The 15963-nt window shown below is 42.1% G+C and overlaps 1 long non-coding RNA gene across 1 annotated transcript in view; it reads right to left on the reverse strand.

Annotated features, from left to right (window-relative positions):
* Positions 1-9169: 9169 nt before the first annotated feature.
* Positions 9170-15963, reverse strand: part of LOC311600713 — a 37862-nt gene continuing 31068 nt past the window's right edge. Inside the window, exon 3 of the long non-coding RNA XR_014780325.1 lies at positions 9170-10960. This is a non-coding gene — a long non-coding RNA (uncharacterized lncRNA). The remainder of the gene's footprint in view (positions 10961-15963) is intronic.

Below are 15963 nucleotides of genomic sequence, written 5' to 3' on the forward strand. Positions count from 1 at the left end.
CTTAAGCAATAGAATTTTGATTTGAATAGATATTCACCCCTCCCCCAAATGCTCACCAGCACTAATTATCAGGAGCATTAAAAAAAACTATAATGAGATACTGTCTCATCCCCTTTGAAGTGGCAATTATAAAAATGAGGGAAAATAATAAATGTTATCAAGGATGCAAGAAAAAAGGAAACTCTATCCCACATTTGGTGACATATTATAGCCAACATGGGCAATTGTGTGATGGTTCCTCTAAAAATAGAACCATACTATGACATAGCTATTTCAGTACCAGGCATAGAACTTTTAAAAATGGAATTAATGTATTTGAGCCCTGTGCATGCTGTATTTATAATACAGCAGTCAAGGTAGGGACTCGATGGCTATGTCCATGGATGAATGACTAGATAAGGAAAATGTGGATGGTAATTCAACGTAATACTGTTCTGCCAAAAATTAAAATGAAATCTTGTCATTTGTGGCAACAGGGACAGAAGTAGGGATAGTGTGATAACTGAAATAAACTGGGCATAGAAAACCATTTTTGCAGATCCTCACTTGTAGACACAAAACCAAAGCCAAACAGGAGACAACTTCCTGAACAGAACACCAACAGCCCGGGACTTAATGTCAACAATTAATAAATGGGACCTCATGAGGCTGAGAAGCTTCTGTAAGGCAGGTGACACTGTCAAGAGAACAAAGCGACAGCCTACAGACTGGGAAAAGATCTTCACCAACCCTACATCTGACAAAGGTCTAATATCCAAAATATACAAAGAACTCAAGAAATTAAACACCAACAAACCAAATAACCCAATTGAGAAATGGGGCTTGGAACTAAACAGAGAATTCTCAACAGAGGAATATCAAATGGCTGAGAAACACTTAAAGAAATGCTCAACCTCCTTAGTCATCAGGGAAATGCAAATCAAAACAACTCTGAGATTCCATCTTACACCCATCAGAATGGCTAAGATCAAAAATTCAAGCGACACCACATGCTGGCGAGGATGTGGGGAGAGAGGAACAATCCTTCATTGCTGGTTGGAATGCAAACTAGTACAGTCACTTTGGAAATCTATCTGGTGCTATCTCAGAAAAATGGGAATAGGGCTTCCTCAAGACCCAGCTATTCCACTCCTTGGAATATAGCCAGAAGATGCACCAGCACACAACAAGAAAATTTGCTCAACCATGTTCATAGCAGCCTTATTCATAATAGCCAGATCATGGAAACAGCCTACGTGTCCCTCAGTAGAAGAATGGATAAAGAAAATGTGGTACATATACACTATGGACTCAGTTATTAAAAACAAGGAATCCCCGAAATTTGTGGATAAATGGATTGAGCTAGAAATGATCATAATGAGTGAGTTAACCCAGAAGCAGAAAGACTCAAATGGTATATACTCACTTATATCTGCATATTAGCCCAAGGGACATGTCCCACGAAAGCCTTCACTTACCAGGAAACTGAGACAGAGGGGAAGACATCCTATTGGGTCTCTAGATGAGAGAAGCATGGGAGAATAGCAAAGTAGAAGGATCCAGAGGGTCCTAGAAACTTACAAGTAGAACATTATGATAGGCAGATTTGGGCCCAGGGGTCCCGTTCAAACTAAGGCACCAGCCAAGGACAATACAGGCAGTAAACTTTAAACCCCTACCCAGATCTAGCCAATGGTCAGAACATTCTCCACAGTTGAGTGGAGAGTGTGATATGACTTTCTCACGTACTCTGGTGCCTCACATTTGACCATGTCCCCTGGAGGGGGAGACCTGGTGGCACTCAGAGGAAGGACAGCAGGTTACCAAGAAGAGACTTGATACCCTATGAACATATACAGGGGGAGGAGGTCCCCCTCAGGAACAGTCATAGGGGAGGGGAATAAGGGGGAAATGGGAGGGAGGGAAGAATGGGAGGATACAAGGGATGGGATAACCATTGAGATGTAACAAGAATAAATTAATAATAATTAAAAAAAAAACAAAATCAAAGCCAAACAAACAAGTCAATCTCATAGAAGGAGAGAGGGCGATGGTCACTTGCCACTGCAAGGAAATACGAGACTCAGGGCGATAAGACAATACACAACAGTGCGGTAACATAGAAGGTGTTTTGAGTGCTCTTTAGCACAGCGGCATAACTACTGCATAACAAGGCAATTTTATGTATATTTCCAAATAACTGAAAAAAAGGAACCAACGATTCTCAAAACAGAGAAATAATAACTGTTTGGGAACACGGAAATGCTAATATCTTAATTTGATCATTACAGATTGAATATATGCTTCAAAGTATTCTGTACTCTATAGATGTACAAATATGTTTCAGCTAAAAATAATTTGTGCCAGGTACAATGGTACATACCCATAATAACAGCACCTGGCATGGGGAGGAAGGGGATTAACCTGGGCAACATAGTGAGAACTTGTCCCCCAAATCTTTGTCACTTTGACTGTCTATTTATCTATCTATACTTTTTTTAGGGGGATGAAGTTAGAATTTCAAATGACGCTCCTTACCCTTCCTACCTCTACGTCTAATGTGGCCTGGTGTAAGTCCTGAGTCTAAGCAAAGTTTTCTTCTAAAGGTCACTGTGTCTTCTCAAGGATCATCTTGGGGTTTAAGATAATTTAGTAATGAAGAAATTATAAAGCTTCTTCCCAAATGCTCAATAAAGATAGGTTTATAAATTTATAAATAAAATCCACATTAAATACCACTGCAATATCTTTGAACTGATATTTGTGCACACATAGCTTTGTCTGGATCTCTGATTGTGATTATTCTAAACACATGGGTTTATTTAAAGGGGGCTGAGGAACTATACAAAAGGAAAGAACTAGTGGAAGGCTGAGTTTTGCTAAGCATCTCTTGAGGGAATTGTTAATGCAATTTGTCACTTTAGTTTACATAAATCCTGAGGCAAATTCTATAAATGTTGTTTCTTCCCACCTGACATATATTCTCTTCATGGTGACTTCCATTAATTGCAGAGGCCTTTTGAGCTGGGCCACATCCCGTCCTCCTGCTGGACAGCAGGGAATTGACTAGTTTTTCACAGGGTAGAGTGAAGCAAGCAAGGGTAGCAAGTTAGCCAGGGTGTGCAACAAATGAAAAAAGACACTAGCATAAAGCAAACATTTGTTGATTTTTCTACATAACTTATAATTCCTGGTTGTTTTTCTACCCATCTTACACTGTTTTGACCAAACAACAACAAACAAACAAACAAACAAAACCAACAACAAAACAAAACAAAGCAAAAAAAAAAAAAAACACCTATCATTCCATCATCCCTGTAAAATCTAATTAGTAGTGACTTTCATCCTATACTTAGGGTCCAAAGCTTGTACATTAATGAAGAACAGGAAAATTGTCACTGTTGGTTTCTTTTTTTTTTTTTTAAGCCTCAAAGAACATGTTAGGACCAACATGTTCTCCTTTAAACGAAGAGGAAAGGAAAATAGCTTATTATGCATCAAAACCATTTTCGAATACTTGCTAAATACTTCCAGAAGTCTGGCCAACTGTAGAAGGCCTTCCGACCTGCCTTCCTTGGAGATTTTCTATTGCCAAGGGAAGTTGCCTTCTGCACATAGGGGCTGCTGGGATACACCACGTGCTTTTCATCAAAAGCTTATCTCTTGGCTCCTTGTTGACACGGACCCTCTCTCTCTGAAAGTATTCCCTTTGATGTAGCTTCATCCAGTGGTGACAGCCTATTTCAATTTCACAGCTTTCCGTGTCTTTATTTTTTGTATTAAAAATTTCCGAATTGATATATATTTATAACCAGTCTCTAGAGAGTTGTATCAATTCATTCACCTACTAAACAATTAAGTAAATAAATGTTAGTTAAATTCACACACGTCGTACACCATGAAAATACAAATGAATATAGTGACTCCTCTTTATGAATATAGTTCACGCCATTGTTTGCAAATTTTTAAAATTAAAGTATTTACTTTACCTATACTTTATGCCAATTACAAATATGCTTACAGAAAATGTTCTGCTCTTTGTGACGCTCAAAGTTAATTTGAAATGCTAGATGCAGGCAGAGAGAGGACAGTGTTGTCAGTGAGAGGACGGAAGTCTGTAGGGATGGAAGGGAGGGAGCTGTGAACTGAGCTAGTCTGGGGGGCTTCTAGGGTTCTAACTCAGGATTTGAAAACACTGGCAAACACACGACACTGAGCTGCATCCCAGCCATGAAAACTTGGCCTAACGTTCTGTTGTTCAGTCAATGATGGTTCTTGTTAAGGAAGGTTTGTAGAGGAGAGGCTTCAGCAAGAAGCCTCCAGACCTTGAAAGGTGAGACTTCCTTAAATGGCCCACATAGTCCCCTTCCTGAAGTTGTCTGCATCCCTGTATGGAACACATGCCCTGCCTTCTACATTCTTATATCTCCAGGGCTTAGGACAAAGTATGGCTCATAGCAATATGTTTTGGTAAACAGTTTTAAAATACACCAATGAATGATGTAGTCATTGTTATAAAGTCACAATCTATCACATCTTTTCAGATTGACTTCCCCTTCACGCCCATCTCCACCTTGTTAGGCTGAAATCTGTTCAAAGTTTATGCTCCCAAAGGCTTCCCAACAGATGCTATGCTGGTGCCTGTGGAGTCCTTCTCTCTCCTCATGTGAGCCCATGGCTTCCCTTCCTACAGCCTACAGTTGACTTGGGAGAGTTTTCTGCCTTCAAGTCCACTGAGTGATGCCATCCCTAGTCTCTAATTCGTAACTGATAATTCCATCAGTTAAATCCCTACATAGAACACTGTCTTCCCTCTTTAGAATCCTCATCTGATTCTTCTTCAGATTTTTTTTTCTGTTTATATTTTCACTATGCTCGCCTCTTACGGTAATGTTTGAGTACATGAAAGATGCCATTCCAGTGTCTCCTTAACCAGCTTGGACATTTCTTTCATATCTAGATCTCTTTGGGTTAAATTTTCCTCTAATCACGTGCCACATTGTCTTATTTCTTAGGGTCAGGAGTGAAGCCCACAGGTATTAATGCCAGGAATATTCCTTCACAAACCTTCTCCATGTTAATTTTCTGCCTCCGTGGTCTTGTTCTCCTTGAAAACCCAATATGTAAGAATCATCCTAGATGTCCTGGCTTTTTTCTTGTCATCCAATAATATACCTAGCTCCAACCTAAGCTTTTTGGTATCTATGGATCTGTCCGTGTATTTCTCACCTCAGTGTGTGTTTTCTTGCACTACTCCCTCTGAGACATTCAATCTCCTACCATCTCCCAGCCTTTTACTCCTCTAGACTTTCCTATGATCTCTTTGGTTCCAAGAGTCCCAGCTTCCAATCCACCTTTTCAGTGTTGCATTGGTGGGATCTAGTCATAATGTAAACATAATCTACAAAACCGTTCACTTGGTAGTGGACCTCAATACTCCCAATGGCAGGCATTTGTTCATACATCCAGGCAGTAAGGCAGCACTTAATTGGACATCCACCATGATCCAGGCACTGTTGTGCCATCTGGAAATACAACTGTGGACCGAGCAGAAAGAGGCCCTGTTCTCCCAAAGCTTGAAATAGAACATAACAAACAGAGGTTCATGGGCTGGATAAGCAGAAGCACAGTGGATTTGGAGTCTGGTGAAGGGGAAGAGCGTGGATCAAATGATCACTCATTTCTGTAAGCTTCAGTAGCATCTGTGGTACGTTCTGCTGATGAGTTCATTGTCCTACAGACACTATAGTTCTATAGGAACTGCAGAGGCCATGAGGGAGTTGGGGTAAAAGTTTGTCATCTTCTTCCCTGCTTCCCCCCCATAGCTTTCTCCTCCATGGACTCATCCTGTCCTGCCCACAGTGTCCCCTGCACCCTCCACTCAAGCTTACTCAGACATGTGTGCTTTCGCTCACCCCCATCTGCCTCCCCTGTGCTGCATTTCCCTCTCATTCGGCCTCACCAGCTTCTTAAGCTCTCCCTCTCTCTCTCTCTCTCTCTCTCTCTCTCTCTCTCTCTCTCTCTCTCTCTCTCTCTCTCTCTCTCCTTCTCTCTCTCTCTCTCTCCTCTCTGTCTCTCTCTCCCCTTCTCTCTGTCTCTCTCTGTGTCTCTCTATCTCTGTCTCTGTCTCTCTCTATTTCTCTCTCTCTCTCCCCCTCTCCTCTTCTCTTCTCTCCCTCTCTCTCTCTGTCTCTGTCTGTCTCTCATCTCTCTCCCTCTCCTCTTCTCTTCTCTCCTCTTCTCTTCTTTCCCTCCCCCATCTGTCTCTGCATCTCTGTCGCTCCCCCCACACCACCACCCCGCTCTTTCTCATCAGCTATAGCCATCTCTTTCTCCAGGGAACATTCCTAAGTCCTCAGTATAATTTCTTTTTTAATGCTGAGCTTGAAGCTCAAGGCCCCACACATGCTAGGCAAGTGCTCTATTCCTGAGCTACAGCAACAGCCCCTTTCTTACGATTCTGATGTTGTTTCCCTGTTCCTTGGCAATACTCACATCTTTAGAAACTTTAATATAACATATTTAGTTCTTGGAAATTTGGGGGGGCATGCTTATTTAACTGTATTAACCGTATAGCTTTATAAACTAAATACTCCCCCAAGGAGTGGACTCATATATACGTTAAACTGTATAGGTCTGGTTGACTGATTTGATCTTGGTGATTGTGGAGTGCGGGATTTTTGCAAGCCCATGGTCAATCTTTAGGCTATCATTAGCTCCTTAACAGCCACGTGCTGCCCACCACGTGCTGCCCACCACATGCTGCTGGCCACGTGCTGCCCACCACTGTGTTTGACCCAACGTCTTTCCAACCATCACATGGAACCTTTGAGGTTCTAACGTAATAGCGTCCCCCCCCCCATACTTAGAGTTTCATCTGGCTTGATCTTGCACAGATTTTGTGCATGCTGTCACAACTGCTGTGTGTTCCCATGTGCAACTGCCCTGTTGTGACTGGAAAAAAGCCAAATCAAGAACCCAGTCTCATTGGAGCCATTCCCCTCCTCTCGTGTGTGATTGCTAAGTTTTGACAGGACAGGATACGATATAAAGCCCCACTCAGGGTTGAGAGCTGCGAAGTATCTTTGTCTCTGCATAAACTTTATCAAGTACTTCCCGACAAGCTTTCCATGTCCCATTTACCACCCAGAGTCTCATAAATGTAACTATTTTTCCTCAACCTGTCCTGCATCTCTCTCCTCTACCATCACATTTTTTATCATCCTTCAAAATCTTGGTCAGAAGCTAATTCTCCCACCAGCCTTTCCTATATCAACTGCAGATTCACTGACACTTTAACACTTCTGTGTGCACTCATGCTCACACATGTACTCACATGCACACACACACAAACAAATGTATCGCATGGTCAGAAACATACATACACTCAGGCACATACATGCATACATGTGCACCACTCACACAAAAATATGCACACATGCACCCACATACTGACAAACACATAAGCACACTTACACATGGACACACATTCATACAAGTACATAGCCATGCATACAGTTATGCATACATGCACGTATATACACAAACATGCATGCAGTTTTTTATGTTGGGGACAGGGTCTCACTCTGTAATCCAAGCTTGCCTGGAGCTCACAGTATATTCTAGGCTGACCTCCAGCCTACAGTGGCTCTCTTGAATTTGCCGCCATGCCTGTCTGAAACTTTCCATTTCATGGTCCAGTAGATTTCCTTATTTTTAAGCTGGTTTGAAATGAAACTTGCTCATCACTCACAGCCTGTCATTACTACCTTCCAGGTGATGTAGCCCTGGTTCCCCACCCCCTCCTTGATAAGGAGAAAATAGGGCACAGAGCGGGAAACTGACATGCTCACAGTCAAACAGATGCAGATTTGCCATGAGAAGACAGGCTTCCATCTCCTGGAGCATCCTGTCTCCAAGACTCCTCAGCCTGCTGAGCATATAGTAATGGGTTTCCTATATAAACTGGTATTCTGGTTGCCTCTCACTTACCCAGTGGTGACAAGCCTATTCTCGTGGTTACCAGAACTCCCTGAGTATGTAACACTAACTTGTGATGAAGTCATATAGCGCCACCCTGCTTTCCTGGCCCTTTAAGTCCCTGTGCTACTTGTGTTATTGGGTGTCATCCTTGTGGGACCACATACACATGGAGGAATTTCCATAGCAACCAGCAGATGTGGAGCCTCAAAAGTGACTCACTTACATACTTCCGCGTTTTCCTTCCTCCCCTCCATGTGGAACAAGCTTTACTGCTCACTGTCATCGAGAGGAGCGTATTTTATCCACATCTCTCTGAGTGCATGTCTGCCTCCTCCCTTTTCCTTTTCTCCCTTCTCCTGTCCATGGTATCCACTGTGTCACGGGAATATTATGAAGCTTGCCATCCTTGAATCATGTCACCATTTTTAAAAGAAGCAGAAACCCTTTCTGTGTTCCAGCTCGACATGTGCTAAATGCAGTGGTTGCTATAGTAATAAACCTCCCCCCCCCCACCCCGTGCTAGAACAAGTGATCCCAAGGTAAAAAAAAATAATAATCCTTTCTATGAGCAAGAAATACGGAAATAGGATGATTTCTTTATGAAGTATATCACGGGCCGCTGGTGTTATATTCCATGAAACTTGGGCTTTCTAACGCTTTATTTAAAACACCAACAAAAACCTACTGCCAACATAGCTCTCAAAGCCCAGGGCTCTGCTTATTTTCCCAGGCACCCTTAGGTGACTTCTATTACCCAACATAGTCCCATGAACCTATAGTCCTCCTGGTCCCCAAAACACTTAAATCTAGATTTTCTTCTTTTCTTATTAATTCGTGTGTTCAGCACTATTTAGTGAGCACACACCATACATGACAGGTATGTAGAGCCCTAGCATTCAACGGCATGTGGAACGTGAACAGGATGTTTGTTGTGTGGTCTCTTCTTGAGTATGCTCATCCCATGGAAAGAGAAGAAAGGGCACGAGACTGAGAGTATTAGCAGCAGCAATGTTTTACTTCGCGAAATAAAAGGGATTGGCATTGCTCGGACAAGCACCCTCTCTTTCTGTAGAAGCAGGGGGTGCACAGCTAGACTGAGTGAGAATGTTCTAGTTGATGGCATCTGAAGTGTCCGAAGATGCACAAGTGTAACAAACTTATGGGCCACAAAGGTGGCTGAGCTAAGTCCACTTCTCTACTGAAGTCCAATTTATTATCTACTTATATAAAAGGTTAGCTAGCATGTTTTAATTGGCACAGGGTCATTGTACACATTCATGGTGGTAGTGTGACATTTCAACACATGTGCACAATGTATAATGAGTCTGTGACAAACAGTACTTGGCACCCTCCCCACCTTGTACCAAATCCACTTTCTCTAGACATCTGCTCATTCCAAGAGCTCAGGCTGCTGCTACGCTCAGCATTCTTATTGCCTCTGGAATCCACCATTTTGTTTTGCTTTTATCTCTGAAACCACTGTCTTGACTCACGGCATCTGTGTTCTGCTTCTAGACCCTACTGGCTTCCTAACTTGCCTTCCTATTTCTAATGCAGTTTGCACCCTACAATAAGAATCACATCTCTAAAATACCATTTCACTGATTGGTTTCCAAGGCTAACAACATCTCCATGGCTTTTCACTTCCTTTGAGATGGAAGCCAGCCTCCTACAATCAACCACCAAGACGGTTCATAATTTAGACCCTGCCTACTCATCTCTCCTCATTGTATACTCTCTTAGCTCATCCTAAAATGCTTACAGGTCCTCAAAGTTACTTAGGACTCTTGCCCCTCTGTCTGGCTCACTTCCTCTCGTTCCTAGTCTCCACATGAATAGTTGCCATGTCTTAGATGCCATTGTCAGAAATCTGTCCCAATCTTCCAGGACTAGAGCAAATGTTTTTCAAAATAGAACCATACCCATCTTGGCCCCACCTTAAGTAGTGTTCATTTATCTCTGTCTTGCTTTAAGTAATACTTATTTTCAAAGAAAGCCCACACCACATTTATCACTGTTTCCCCCAGCATCCTGCACAGCTGGCTTATAACATGGATTCTTGAAATCATTTGTCAGATAAAATTTTGATGTATTTTTTAAAATTCGGCACCCAGGATGACCAAAAGCCTTGCCCAAAGTCTTTTGTCAAGTAAATAAATGGCAAGACTGAGCCGTTAGCCTTCCTCCTTGACTCTCATTTCTCTCCCGCAGCCCCAGCTTTTCTCAAACGTGTACTTTCAGTCCATAGCACTCTTCAGAAATGCAGAATTGCATCTAGTGCTCCATCAACATTTCTTCCTACAAGGAATATGCCCAAACTTAGCACCATTTAACTAATTCTATCTCTGGGCTCCAAGTCTCTTAAGAGCATCTAACTGGCTGAGGAATAGTGCAGCACACTTTTAGTTCCAGAACTCTGGAGACCAAGGCAAGCAGATCTCTGTACGTTCAAGGCCAGCTTGATCTATATAGAGAATTCCAGGCCAGAATGGCATAGTAAGACCCTGAATTAAAAACAAAAATGTGGAGAAGTAATAAAGGAAGAAGACCCAATGCCTATCTCTGGCTTCCACATACACATATGTGTACACACATGTGTATACACACATACAATGCATACCAAAAGAGAAAGTCTGACTTGACTGACTCGCAACCAGATCTTGTTCACAAACAGTGTGCTATGTGCTAGCCAGAGATGAGCATAGGATGCTGGGAATACAAAAAAAAAAAAAAAAAAAAAAAAAAGGGCCCAGCTCTACCAGGAGGATGGGAGAAAAACTCCTGAAGTGGTTACATAAAAGGATTTACAGTAGAAATCCCAACGGTTTTCTTCTTCTCTAGGACGTCAGCCGTCAGTTGAGAGCTGTGTTCCCTCCGCGGGTGGAAGATGTTCTTGCCTTCGGCTATAAACACCTGCCATTCCAATTCAGACCTCTCCATGAGAGCTGCACAGTCGTCCTATTTCGGCTTCCAGCTCCATTCCTCTGACTCCACAGCTCTGGGATAATAAAACACAAGCGCATAGCTTGAAAATAGAGTGTGCATCTGCTGTGGATTGTTATTTTGGTTTAATGAGGACTTGCTGTTTCCTGAATTCCTATAATCATTTGATGGATCGTGCTGGTGACTTGCTCTGCAGGCTCTGAACATGTGGTACTTATTGGGGACAGGGAAGCTGCTGACTCTCCCTGCCCCCCCCCCAACCCCATCCTGTGCAGATAGTCTTCTAGTGAAACTTTATAAAGGCAAATGTGTGCGTTGGTCACTGGTTATACACAGGCACAATATTGCGATGGACATTTGCTTCTCTGAAGGAAGAGGAGATTGTCTCTACTGTGCACTGAGCACTCTCAGTTCCACATCCTAATGCATGCCTGAGTGTGTAAAGTACAGTAGGAGCTATAGGACGGATAAAGCAGCTTGGCTCTCACTGCATTTCTCAAATGCAATCAGGAGCCACATCCACACACGAGAAGGTGCAATTCAAGGCAAGCTGTGATTGGGTCTCCTGTAGGCATAATCACCCCTTTCATTTGTTTATCCTGGGTTAATTTGCAAAGAACTTCCATATGCATTGCCCCATTTAGTCCTCACAATACATGCTATTATCTTCATTTTTAAGTTGTAGATAATGGAGGATCAGAAGATTAATACCTCACTCAACTTTCCACATCGTGAGTCTGGTACCAAGGTCTAAGAGCCCAGCCTCACAGCCGAAGCTCATGGGAGGGAGGCCTGAGAGCTTAAACAGATACCCTAAACTTCATGTTTCATTGAAGACATGTGACTTCAGTTGTGGTTCTACCTTCCAGATGAGTAGAGGCACAAATGGAAGGAATCTCTGAGGGAAAATGCCTGAGTAAAGAAATCTGAGCTGGTGAGAGAACTGTAAGTAGCATGGTTGGTGTGGCCACTAATTTTATGTCATCAAAACCAACGCATCCAATAAGGACCCTGCCCTGTCTTAAGTAATTTATATGATTGAAACTTATTCTTGTTCTTACTGACTACCGATCTTGAAGAAAACCTAAACACAAAATAAGTCAGACTAAAAAGGGTGTCTTAAATAATAGTCATACTATGAGGGCCATGCAAGTGCTAGAGGACTAGGGTTTTATTTTGATTTCCTTATATTTTCATTGATATATCAAGTGGCTTCAGGGAAGTCAGCTCTGCATTGTGGGGACCAAAACTGCTCTACAGAAACCAAGGTTTTCAAGGGCAGTAGACATGGAGTTAGTCCCTGACAGTGTGTTGAAACGTTCAGAGTGAGCAGGAACACCTTGCTTTTGTCCAGTCAGTGTACTCAGGTGGGTGTGTGGTGCACCGAGCTGCCAAGGATCAAGGGGTTTAAGGAAAATGAAGTGAGCTCTCTGTGTGAGGCGCTGAGCTGTGATGACTCATCCCATTTTGAAACAAACCAACAACCCCCGTGGAAGAAGGCAGGCAGGCTGTGGAGGCAGATGCTGCTGCTAGAGCCAAGGCAAGCACGAGTACAGCAACTGGATGTTGATTGAATCTAATGCGTTCCTGGCAAGAGACTGGCACACATACACACATGATGTCACCCAAGCCTGACACCGGGCTTTGAACAGAGCGAACATACCACAAGTACATTTATAGGTAGTCAGAGGTCTTCAAGGAGTTAAACAACCTACTTGAAGACATACTGTCAGCCTCTGGCAAGGCCAAAACTGGAAACGAAACCTATCCAATCTCTAAATCTATGGCAACTTTGCATTAAAGGAGTTAAGCATTTTAATATAGAGACTCAGAAATGGTCAGAGTACTACAAATAATTGACAGTGGCATGCTCAGGCTTACATGGAGCGTCTATTATCTCCCCCATCAAAGGCTCAGAGGAGATAGGAGAAGATAGGAAGAACATTAAGAGTCAGAGGATGGGGAGGATGTACCTCAGTCATTGTCTTCTGATAGTGACATGGCCGTTGCATTCATGAGCTCACTGCAGCTGTGCTTTCCTCCACATGATCTGAGTAAGATCGGCCTGGTCAGCCATTCACCATGGATCGGGGAGGGGCTCAGGAGGCCCTACTCTCCCTGGGGGGGACTACTGATATTTAATAAAGTCTCAGAAATGCCCTTTTCTTCAGCAGTGTAGCCAGAAAGAAGTTGCTCATGCTCCAGGAAATATCCTTGGGCCCATGTTCATGCCAGCACCCCTAATTAAACTTAGTGGGTCTCTCGCACACATTAAATGGCATGGGCGTAGGAGACGGCAGTAAGTGTTTCAGCAGGAGAAGGGTATATAGTTACTTTCCTATTGCTGTGATAAGACAACAGGACCAAGGCAACCTATTGAAGGAAGGATTTATTTGGGGCTGACAGTCCAGAGTCCTTCACCATAATGGCAGGCAACATAACAGTGGGTAGGCACGTATGGCCCTGGAGCAGCAGCTGAGAGATCACATCTTGATCCACAAACAGCAGAGAAAGATGATGACTAGTCTTTTGAAACTGCAAAGCACTCCCCCTGGTGACAGACTTCCTCCAGCATCACCACATCTCCTAATTTTCCCCAAACAGCCAATAACTGGGGATGGAAAACTGAAATCCCCGAGGCTTGCGTGGGACATCTTATTCAACTCAACAAAGAAAGGGAGTAAGAGAAAGAGATGGGGGTGAAAGCAACCAGAAGTCATTATCTACATGTATGAAGTTGTCAAGGAATAAAATTAAATAATTAAAAATGGTGATCCTTTTGTCCACGTTTCTTAAATTAATTAGTTACCTAGTGCGGCAGATGTGCTAAACCGAACTTAGGAAGTTTGCAAAGATTTACCACTGTTTCCCCCAGCATCCTCCATAGCTGGCTTATAACATGGATTCTTGAAATCATCTGTCAGATAAAATTTTGAATGTATTTTTAAAAATTTGGCACCCAGAATGACCAAAAGCCTTGCCCAAAGTCTTTTGTCAAGTAAATAAATGGCAAGACTGAGCTGTTAGCCTTCCCCCTTGACTCTCATATCTCTCCCGTAGCCCTGCCTCTTCTCAAATGTGCTCGTACATGTGTAGGGAAGTTGGCATCTTAATATTAATTATCCATGTTGGTCATTTTTCACCATGATGACAAAAACACCTTTACCAAAAAGCTTCAGGGAGGAAGACTTCCTCCTGGGTTAGTTCCAGCAGCGTCAGTCCATCACCACCAGATCTAATAACTGATCATAGCATTTGAAGGATGTAAAGGTGATATATAAAAATCAATTATGTTTATACATACTAGCCACAAGCAATTGTACATCCTACAATTGGCAATTATTGTGGCAATAAAATGTAGAATGCCGAGTACTAAAGAAAACAGAAGATGCTCAAATCCTGCATACTGGAAACTATGCAAACATTCCTAACAGCACTGTAAAAAGAGCTATGAAGATATACTCCTTTGATTGATTGGGAGATTGCCATGGCTTGGGTATTAGCATCTTATCCCCTGAAGAGGTTTTGTGTGGCTTGGTTGTCAGCCTCTGGGTTCCTGGGATGTGTCTGGCTTGTGAGAGCTCTAGCTTCATGAGTGGATACACCGATGGGTTCGTGATTTGGAGACATTGTCAGGAAGCAGTAAAAACTAGTGGGTGGGGAAATAGGCCATGGTGTATAGCTCTAAAAGGCACCTTTCTCTCAACATCTCTGCCATCTGTCCTCCACAAGGTTAGCAGCTCTGTTTTGTCATGAGCTGCTACCTTGTTCTCTTCAAAAGTTTTCTTTAATAAAGATTTGCGCAGTGGACAGACAGCAGTTCTGTGTACATGTTAGTTCTTGATGAGCTTTGGTGGTCTACATGTTTTCTAGAATTTATACCATCTCATCTCAATTTTCAAACTTGTTGACTTAAAGTTGCTGACAAATTTCCCTTGTTTGCTATTTGAATGTCTCTTAGCTCTAGATACACAACCCCTCCCACCCCTACTTAGAATTGGTTGCTTCTTCTCCTAACCGGTCAGATAATTTTATTATCTTCCTAAAGTAAGTGCATTTTCATTTACTGTTTTTCCTCCACTATTTTTTATTCCAGGGAATTTATTTCAGTGGATTTCTGTTTTCATCTCATTCCTTTTCTTCTCCTTGCTTTTCCTTTAACATCTTGTTTTTCCTAGTTTCTTACAGTTGGAACCTGAGGCTGCTGACTTGAAAAACCTTTTCCTCATCTTTTGCTGTTTTAACTTAGTGCAGTAGAGTCAGAATGTATGCTTTGTATGATGTAAATACTTTCTAATTTGTTCAGAATAGTTTTCCCTGGAAGATGATACTTTGGGTGACAGCTCATGTAGGTGGAACACTGTATAAATGCTAGTCATGGCAGGCCAGTTGGTAACCGTGCTCAGGCCTTCCGTATACCTACTGCTTCCCGACTCACTCGTTCTATGAGTTATTGAAAACCTCCACTATGCTTGTGGATGCGTCTATATTTATTTACAACTCTTACCAGCCTTGAAGCTCTGTCTGCATTATGAAACTTTTTTCTCTATATAAATGTTTATTAAATGTATATACTCCTGAAAAATCGACTCCTGTTTCATTAAATGTAACTTTTGTTTCTAGTAATTTTTATTATAAAATCTAATATTAATGTACCTATTCAAGTTTCTATTTGAGCAAAGTTCACTAATTGCACATGTTTACATTCTTTTACTTTTAACCCATTTGTGTTTATTTAAAGTTCTTTTCTTATTAAAAATACACCATTGGATTGCTGTTCTTTAATCCAACCTGAACAGTACTGCTTCCTTAGCAGGGTGTCACTTGCCTCTACATTGAATATGATTACTGACATTGTTGGTTGTAATTCTAACATAATGGATTTGGTTCTTTATGTCTCATCTGTTTCTTCTCCTCTTTCCTTTCTTTTCCTGCCTTTCTTCAGTTTAACGTTTTACTATTCTATTTTATCCTTCTGTGCTGGCTTACTAACTAAATTCATGCTATTTTTCCTTTGGTTACTTTAAAATCCATATATTAAGCAAGTAATGTGTATGT

The sequence above is a fragment of the Acomys minous genome (genome assembly GCF_964271855.1).
Source record: "Acomys minous genome assembly, chromosome: 1".
Lineage (NCBI taxonomy): Eukaryota > Metazoa > Chordata > Mammalia > Rodentia > Muridae > Acomys > Acomys minous.